The sequence below is a fragment of the Cylas formicarius genome, unplaced genomic scaffold, assembly GCF_029955315.1.
Source record: "Cylas formicarius isolate icCylForm1 unplaced genomic scaffold, icCylForm1.1 PGA_scaffold_66__1_contigs__length_148852, whole genome shotgun sequence".
Classification (NCBI taxonomy): Eukaryota; Metazoa; Arthropoda; class Insecta; order Coleoptera; family Brentidae; genus Cylas; species Cylas formicarius.
In genome coordinates this window covers 40,001-49,431 of record NW_026844345.1, presented here as the reverse complement: position 1 = coordinate 49,431, position 9,431 = coordinate 40,001, and the positions used below count along the sequence as shown (strand labels likewise).

The following is a 9,431-nucleotide window of genomic DNA, read 5'->3' as shown; positions in this document are numbered from 1 at the left end:
TTCCTTCTTTGAATTTAAATTTTATACAGGACGTCGCGATATCGTTCCCCGCGGTAAATGAATATTTCGATTTAAATTTGCTAATGTTTTTGCATTTCTGGCTTCATAATTTTAAATTTAGTTTTTTAAAAATATACCGGATGTCCTTAAATTATTTCCTACCTAAAATCATGCGCGGGTTGCGTAACTCTGTTTTTACACCATCACACGTACTCCGATAAGGTAGTTTGCTTTTAATCACATACAGGTTGTCCCACTTTCTTTACATTGGTTCTATGTGTTTCGTTATTATATCGCTCCTTTTGAGTCAACGATACTTTCGTTTTCGTTATTTTTATTTCCTTCTTTCAATTTAAATTGTATACAGGACGTCGCGATATTGTTCCCCGCGGTAAATGAGTATTTCGATTTAAATTTGCTAATGTTTTTGCATCTCTGGCTTTATAATTTTAAATTTAATTTTTTAAAAATATACCGGATGTCCTTAAATTATTTCCTACGTTAAATCATGCGCGGGTTGCGTAACTCTGTTTTCGCACCATCACACGTACTCCGATAAAATAGTTTGCTTCTAATCATAATAATAATAAAATTTCAATCTTCTCGGAGCGACGTAGGTATTTTAAAAAACCAAAAACATAAATTTTTGGACAAATTCACGACCAAACACTCATGAAAATTTGGATCGAGGTAGATGTTAACCGATCCGGCTCAAATTTGGCACGAAGATAGGGGGTCGGGGGGGTATTCAAAAAAAATAGTCAGTTGTTTAATTATAACTTTCTTAGTCCTTCCGGGGGACGAAATATTAACAAAAAAAACGGAATTTTTTCAAAATATGTTTTATATTTCCGTTATTTATGACTCTAGGAATTTAAAAACCTATACATTATAAACTTTGGTGTTTTCTCTATTTAATGATACTAAAAGATCTTACACAAGTTGTATGGTTTTTGGTCGGGAATGCTTTTTGTTGGAGACTGCATTTTTTTCAAAAATTGTATTAATTATTATTTATATTTAAATGGTGAGAGCTGAGGAGGACTTTATAATTTTTATTTATAGATCTCATTGGCCTCCATCTTTAAAAAAAAAATCAATTTTTTCGAAGTAATGCAGGTATTTAAAAAAAATAAAAATGGGAATTTTTGAGGAGTATCACGATATCCATGAAAATTATAATCTGAGAATATTAATTAATGATGGGGAGGGCGGGAGACGGACGTTATGGTATTTGCGAATAGACCTCATTAACCTCTAACTCTGATAAAAATTTCAACCTTCTGGGAGAAACATAGATATTTTTAAAAATTAAAAATCTAAAATTTTTGAAGAGAAACATGATAAATACGAAAATATAAAATGCAAATATTAACCGAAAATGGGGGGTTGCGGGGGGGACGTTATAGTATCTGCGAATAGACCTCATTAGTGTGTATCTTTCGTAAAAATTTCAACTTTCTCGGATTCATATGGGTTGAGAAATAACCTAAAAATTTCAGTTTAAATGGAAAAATCGGCTTAAAAATCAATAATCAATTTTGAATGTTTTATATCTTATTTGTTTATAATTTTGAGAACTTGAAATTTATGTGGTAAATACTTTGGTTCTTTCTCTATAAAAAAATCCTAAAATGATTCCCACAAGTTATACCGTTTGTCGTCAGGAACGGTTTTTTCATGGGGTTATAAATTTATATTGAATAATTAATTATATTTAAACGGAGGGGGCTGGGGGGAATTTTATGGTATCTGTGGATAGATCTCATTAACCTCTATTTTTTATAGGAATTTTAACCTTCTCGGAACAACGTAAGTATTTGAAAAAATTAAAAAAACATTATAAATGCAGGGTATACGGGAAAATGGGTTATATTGATAAATCATCGATAATTTATGGTTTTTTTCCAAAAATAATTACAAATTCGAATTTCTCGTCCCCGAAAACCCCCCTATGCAAAATTTTATCCAGTTTTGAGAAATCACCTCGAAATCGCATTTCGGGCTCAAAAATCGGCCCGAAAATCGATGGTCGATTTTCAAAGTTTAATATCTCGCTTATTTACAATTTTGAGAATTTGAAATTTATACGTTATATACCTTGGTCTTTCCTCTATCCGATGATATCAAAAAGTTTTATCCAAGTCGTGTCGTTTGCCGTCGGGAGCGGCTTTTGTGGGAGTTTGCAAATTTTTAAAAAATGCTTAATTGCAATTAAATGGAGGGGGCTGGGGGGGACTTTATGGTATCTACGGATAGACCTCATCGACCTCCATCTTTTGATAAGATTTTAATCTCCTCGGACCGACGTAGGTATTTTAAAAAATCAAAAACATAAATTTTTGGACAAAATCACGACCAAACACACTCATGAAAATTTGGATCGAGGTCGATATTAACCGATCCGGCTCAAATTTGGCACGAAGATAGGTGGTCGGGGGGGTATTCAAAAAAAATAGTCAATTGTTTAATTATAACTTTCTTAGTCCTTTCGGGGGATGAAATATTAACAAAAAAAACGGATTATTTTCAAAAAATGTTTTATATTTCCGTTATTTATGATTCTAGGAACTTAAAAACCTATTTATTATATACTTTGGTCTTTTCTCTATTTAATGATACTAAAAGATCTTACACAGGTTCTATAGCTTTTTGTCGGGAATGCTTTATGTTGGAGACTGCATTTTTTTCAAAAATTGTATTAATTATTATTTATATTTAAATGGTGAGAGCTGAAGAGGACTTTATAATTTTTATTCATAGATCTCATTGACCTCCATCTTTAAAAAAAAATCAATCCCTTCGAAGTAATGCAGGTATTTAAAAAAAATAAAAATGTGAATTTTTGAAGAGTATCACGATATCCATGAAAATTATAATTTGAGATTATTAATTAATGATGGGGAGGGCGGGGGACAGACGTTATGGTATTTGCGAATAGACCACATTGACCTCTAACTCTGATAAAAATTTCAATTTTCTGGGAGAAACATAGATATTTTTAAAAATTAAAAATCTTAAATTTTTGAAGGGAAACATGATAAATACGAAAATATAAAATGCAAATTATAACCGAAAATGGGGGGTTACGAGGGGGACGTTGTAGTATCTACGAATAGACCTCATTAGTGTGTATCTTTTGTAAAAATTTCAACTTTCTCGGATTCATATAGTTTGAGAAATAACCTTAAAATCTTATTTTAAATGGAAAAATTGACTTAAAAATTAATGATCAATTTTTAACGTTTTATATCTTATTTACTTATTATTTTAAAAAATCGAAATTTACATGTTAAGTACCTTGGTTCTTCCTCTATCCAACGATACCAAAAACATTCCCACAAGTTACACCGTTTGCCGTCGAAAGCGATTTATGCATAAGGCTGTAAATTTCTAAACAATAATTAATGTTAATTAAACGGTGGGGGGTGAGGGGAGTTTTATAGTATTTGTGAATAGACCCCATTGACCTCCATCCTTGATAAAAATTTCAAACTTCTCGGAGCAACGTAAGTATTTTAAAAAATTAAAAATCTAAATTTCTAAAGAAAATTATGACAAACATTGAAAGAATAAATCGAAAATATTAACTAAAAATGGGGGGTGGGGGGGGGATTTTATAGTGGCTGCGAATAGACTTTATTAACCTTCAACTTCAAAAAAAATTTCAATCCTCTCGGAGTTACGTAAGTATTAAAAAAAAAAAATAGAATTGTTAATATTGTGAAAAGAATGTTTCTAATTCAGAAGCAGGCTATGAGATCTATTTGAATGCTTTACTGTGATTGGTCCGATGATTATACGTGTAATTTTCCTAATCTTTGATCCTATTGGTCCGTGCATGTCGTGGGAGGCTCCTTTCATTATAGATATTCCTTGGAATGACGTCATGAATGATAACGGTATCGAAGGCGGTTATGGGGGTTTTGAGGTGCGCTGAAGACGATGCAATTATTTAAAATTGTGTCCGACGTTTCGTTTTAATAGAAAGGCATCTTCAGAGCACTAATTTGTAATAATTGTAATTTGAAGGTGGTTCCGGGGATTTTAAGGTGCGCTGAAGACGATGCAATGATTTAAAATTGTGTCCGACGTTTCGTTTTAGTAGGAAGCCATCTTCAGAGCACTAATTCGTAATAATTGGAATTTGAAGGTGGTTCCGGGGGTTTTAAGGTGCGCTGAAGACGATGCAATGATTTAAAATTGGGTCCGACGTTTCGTTTTAGTAGGAAGCCATCTTCAGGGCACTAATTCGTAATAATTGGAATTTGAAGGTGGTTCCGGGGGTTTTAAGATGCGCTGAAGACGATGCAATGATTTAAAATTGTGTCCGACGTTTCGTTTTCGCAGGAAGCCATCTTCAGAGCACTAATTCATAATAATTGGAATTTGAAGGTGGTTCCGGGGGTTTTGAGGTGCGCTAAAGACGATGCAATGATTTAAAATTTTGTCCGACGTTTCGTTTTCGTAGGAAACCATCTTAAGAGCACTAATTCGTAATAATAGGAATTTGAAGGTGGTTCCGGGGGTTTTGAGGTTCGCTGAAGACGATGCAATGATTTTAAATTTTGTCCGACGTTTCGTTTTCGCAGGAAGCCATCTTCAGGGCACTAATTCGTAATAATTGGAATTTGAAGGTGGTTCCCGGGGTTTTGAGGTTCGCTGAAGACGATGCAATGATTTAGAATTGTGTCCGACGTTTCGTTTTAATAGGAAGCCCTCTTCAGGCGGTCCGTATACAGAGGCGATCTGTATATGGAGGCGGTCTGTATATGGAGGCGGTCCGTATATGGAGGCGGTCTGTATATGGAGGCGGTCCGTATATGGAGGCGGTCCGTATACCGAGGCGATCTGTATATGGAGGCGATCTGTATATGGAGGCGGTCTGTATATGTAGGCGGTCTGTATATGTAGGCGGTCTGTATATGGAGGCGGTTTGTATATGTAGGCGGTCTGTATATGGAGGCGGTCTGTATATGGAGGCGGTCCGTATATGGAGGCGGTCTGTATATGGAGGGGGTCTATATACGGAGGCGGTCTGTATATGTAGGCGGTCTGTATATGGAGGCGGTCTATATATGGAGGCGGTTCGTATACGGAGGCGGTCTGTATATGGAGGCGGTCCGTATACAGAGGCGATCTGTATATGGAGGCGGTCTGTATATAGAGGCGGTCCGTATATGGAGGCGGTCTGTATATGAAGGCGGTCTGTATGTGGAGGCGGTCTGTATATATAAGCGGTCGGTATATGGAGGGGGTCTATATACGGAGGCGGTCTGTATATGTAGGCGGTCTGTATATGGAGGCGGTCTATATATGGAGGCGGTTCGTATACGGAGGCGGTCTGTATATGGAGGCGGTCCGTATATGGAGGCGGTCTGTATATGGAGGGGGTCTATATACGGAGGCGGTCTGTATATGTAGGCGGTCCGTATATGGAGGCGGTCTGTATATGGAGGCGGTCCGAACACAGAGGCGATCTGTATATGGAGGCGGCCTGTATATGGAGGCGGTCCGTATATGGAGGCGGTCTGTATATGGAGGCGGTCCGTACACAGAGGCGATCTGTATATGGAGGCGGCCTGTATATGGAGGCGGTCTGTATATGGAGGCGGTCCGTATATGGAGGCGGTCCGTATACGAACGCGGTCTGTATTTAGAGACGGTCCGTATATAATGGCGGTCCGTATATAAAGGCGTTCTGTATATGGAGGCGATCCCTATACGGAAGCGTATAGCAAGGCGATCCATATACGAAGGCGGTCTATATATATGGAGCCGGTCCGCATACAAAGGCGATCCGTATACGCGAATTCGAGGTGAAACCGCGAAAGGCTCATTAAATCAGTTACGGTTCCTTAGATCGTACCCACAATTACTTGGATAACTGTGGTAATTCTAGAGCTAATACATGCAAACAGAGGTCCGACCGGAGACGGAAGGAGTGCTTTTATTAGATCAAAACCAATCGGTGGCGGGTTCGCGCCCGACATCGTTCAACTTGGTGACTCTGAATAACTTTACGCTGATCGCACGGTCTCGCACCGGCGACGCATCTTTCAAATGTCTGCCTTATCAACTGTCGATGGTAGGTTCTGCGCCTACCATGGTCGTAACGGGTAACGGGGAATCAGGGTTCGATTCCGGAGAGGGAGCCTGAGAAACGGCTACCATATCCAAGGAGGGCAGCAGGCGCGCAAATTACCCACTCCCGGCACGGGGAGGTAGTGACGAAAAATAACGATACGGGACTCATCCGAGGCCCCGTAATCGGAATGAGTACACTCTAAACCCTTTAACGAGGATCAATTGGAGGGCAAGTCTGGTGCCAGCAGCCGCGGTAATTCCAGCTCCAATAGCGTATATTAAAGTTGTTGCGGTTAAAAAGCTCGTAGTCGAATTTGTGTCTCGCGCCGCCGGTTCATCGTCCGCGGTGTTAACTGGCGTGCCGCGAGACGTCCTGCCGGTGGACTTAGCCCGTTCACGCGGGCGGTCCAACTCAATCCTGCCGCGGTGCTCTTCATTGAGTGTCGAGGTGGGCCGGCACGTTTACTTTGAACAAATTAGAGTGCTTAAAGCAGGCTAAAACTTCGCCTGAATACTGTGTGCATGGAATAATGGAATAGGACCTCGGTTCTATTTTGTTGGTTTTCGGAACCCCGAGGTAATGATTAATAGGAACGGATGGGGGCATTCGTATTGCGACGTTAGAGGTGAAATTCTTGGATCGTCGCAAGACGGACAGAAGCGAAAGCATTTGCCAAAAACGTTTTCATTGATCAAGAACGAAAGTTAGAGGTTCGAAGGCGATCAGATACCGCCCTAGTTCTAACTGTAAACTATGCCAGCTAGCGATCCGCCGACGTTCCTCCGATGACTCGGCGGGCAGCTTCCGGGAAACCAAAGCTTTTGGGTTCCGGGGGAAGTATGGTTGCAAAGCTGAAACTTAAAGGAATTGACGGAAGGGCACCACCAGGAGTGGAGCCTGCGGCTTAATTTGACTCAACACGGGAAACCTCACCAGGCCCGGACACCGGAAGGATTGACAGATTGAGAGCTCTTTCTTGATTCGGTGGGTGGTGGTGCATGGCCGTTCTTAGTTGGTGGAGCGATTTGTCTGGTTAATTCCGATAACGAACGAGACTCTAGCCTGCTAACTAGGCGTATTTAGACATCTCAAAGGCCGGCCGGCTCGGGGTTCGCCCCGTTGTCGCGCGCGGTTTTTACTGTCTGCGTACAAACAATTCTTCTTAGAGGGACAGGCGGCTTCTAGCCGCACGAGATTGAGCAATAACAGGTCTGTGATGCCCTTAGATGTTCTGGGCCGCACGCGCGCTACACTGAAGGAATCAGCGTGTCCTCCCTGGCCGAGAGGCCCGGGTAACCCGCTGAACCTCCTTCGTGCTAGGGATTGGGGCTTGCAATTGTTCCCCATGAACGAGGAATTCCCAGTAAGCGCGAGTCATAAGCTCGCGTTGATTACGTCCCTGCCCTTTGTACACACCGCCCGTCGCTACTACCGATTGAATGATTTAGTGAGGTCTTCGGACCGATACGCCGATGGCGTTTCGGCGTCGTCGATGTGTCCGGGAAGTTGACCAAACTTGATCATTTAGAGGAAGTAAAAGTCGTAACAAGGTTTCCGTAGGTGAACCTGCGGAAGGATCATTAAAGTGATAATAAAAATTACACAGTTTGTCTTTATTTAGTCGAACGAATTTTTGTCGCTGACGCTCGGTCGAAAATATCTCGCGTCGATCTTTAAGTCGGCCGCGATTAAATTCGACGACTACGACGACCACTCGACCACCGTAAAAAAGGGGAGAGAGGAGTAGGAGTAGGAGGAGCGCCGACAAAATTCCGGGTACCTAGACGGAACTCGAAGCGCGAAACCTAGTTTCGCGCTCGCCGTCGACAAGGTGTCAAACGATATTCGCCCGGAGCACCGAAAAGTACTTACACCCACCCGCGACCCGCGAGGAGGTGTGTATATAAACTTTAAACCGGCGCGGGTCGTCCGAACGCGAACGCGCGCGCGCCTACCGTCTGAATAATAAAGAACAAAGGGCGCGCGGCGAAGTGTTCCGTCGGATAGACCGGCCCGAAATCGAACTTTTTTTTTTTTTTTACGTCGAAAGGTATATACCTCGCCTTCCGTAAAAAAAATGTATGTGTCGATAACAACGCCGACGACTCTTTTTCGGAGACGAAAAGCGTTAAACCGATCGAAAAAAGATTACCCTAAACGGTGGATCACTTGGCTCGTGGGTCGATGAAGAACGCAGCTAATTGCGCGTCAACTTGTGAACTGCAGGACACATGAACATCGACATTTCGAACGCACATTGCGGTCCTCGGATTCTGTTCCCGGACCACTCCTGGCTGAGGGTCGTATCCAATTTAAAGACTGCTCGGTTTTTTCGCCCGCGAGGCGCGAGAAACGTCGGAGCGAGTTGGACGTGTAGCGCGGGAAGGAGTGAGGAGCAACAGCACGTTCGCGCTTAGCGCGCGATCTCTCTCCTACCCGGTCTCGCGACGTTTTAAAACGCGAAAGCGAAACTCCGGCCGCGTTCTAAGGAACGCGACCGAGTTTGCGAACGACGTCGATTTTCGACGCACCGGTTCGTCGCGTCGCGCTCGCTTAAAAGCGCGAGAGACGAGCGTAATTAAAACCGCCCGCGTATGTCGCAGGTCCGCGCAAAATTGACGATCGTCGTGTCCGTTATTTTCTCGATAAGAAGAAAAGGTGTCCGACGTCTGATCGTTTGCGGCCGCGTAACGAGTGGTGGATATAGCGGTTTTAAATATAAACGCTGAACCGTTTCGAAATTCACGTCTACGTTTTATATATATATTTATATATATATATATATATATATATATATATAATGATTTTATCGATCGACCTCAGAGCAGGTGAGACTACCCGCCGAATTTAAGCATATTAATAAGCGGAGGAAAAGAAACTAATTAGGATTCCCTCAGTAGCTGCGAGCGAACAGGGAAGAGCCCAGCACCGAATCCCGCGGCCGATACCGGGCGCCGGGAAATGTGGTGTTAGGGAGGTTCCGTTATCCCGAGATCGTCCGGCGCGTCCAAGTCCTTCTTGAACGGGGCCACAGCCCATAGAGGGTGCCAGGCCCGTAGCGACCGCCGTCGATCGCGGGAGGGATCTCCTCAGAGTCGGGTTGCTTGAGAGTGCAGCCCTAAGCGGGTGGTAAACTCCATCTAAGGCTAAATATGACCACGAGACCGATAGCGAACAAGTACCGTGAGGGAAAGTTGAAAAGCACTTTGAAGAGAGAGTTCAATAGTACGTGAAACCGTTTAGGGGTAAACCTGAGAAACCCGAAAGGTCGAAGGGAGAAATTCATTCGCGTTTCGGAGTCGGCGCGAGACGTTCGCGCGACGGGGAGGACGGTTACCCGTTA

General features: G+C 42.4%; 1 non-coding gene and 2 pseudogenes across 1 annotated transcript; all 3 read left to right on the top strand.

Annotated features, from left to right (window-relative positions):
• Nucleotides 1-5,741: 5,741 nt before the first annotated feature.
• On the top strand, nucleotides 5,742-7,671 carry LOC132702732 (small subunit ribosomal RNA; annotated as a pseudogene).
• Nucleotides 7,672-8,237: 566 nt separating this feature from the next.
• LOC132702736 (5.8S ribosomal RNA) lies at nucleotides 8,238-8,392 on the top strand. The gene has a single exon (XR_009618957.1). It is a non-coding gene; the product is annotated as a 5.8S ribosomal RNA (ribosomal RNA).
• A 510-nt stretch (nucleotides 8,393-8,902) lies between these two features.
• The window catches only part of LOC132702733 (large subunit ribosomal RNA), an 8,491-nt pseudogene continuing 7,962 nt past the window's right edge, over nucleotides 8,903-9,431 (top strand).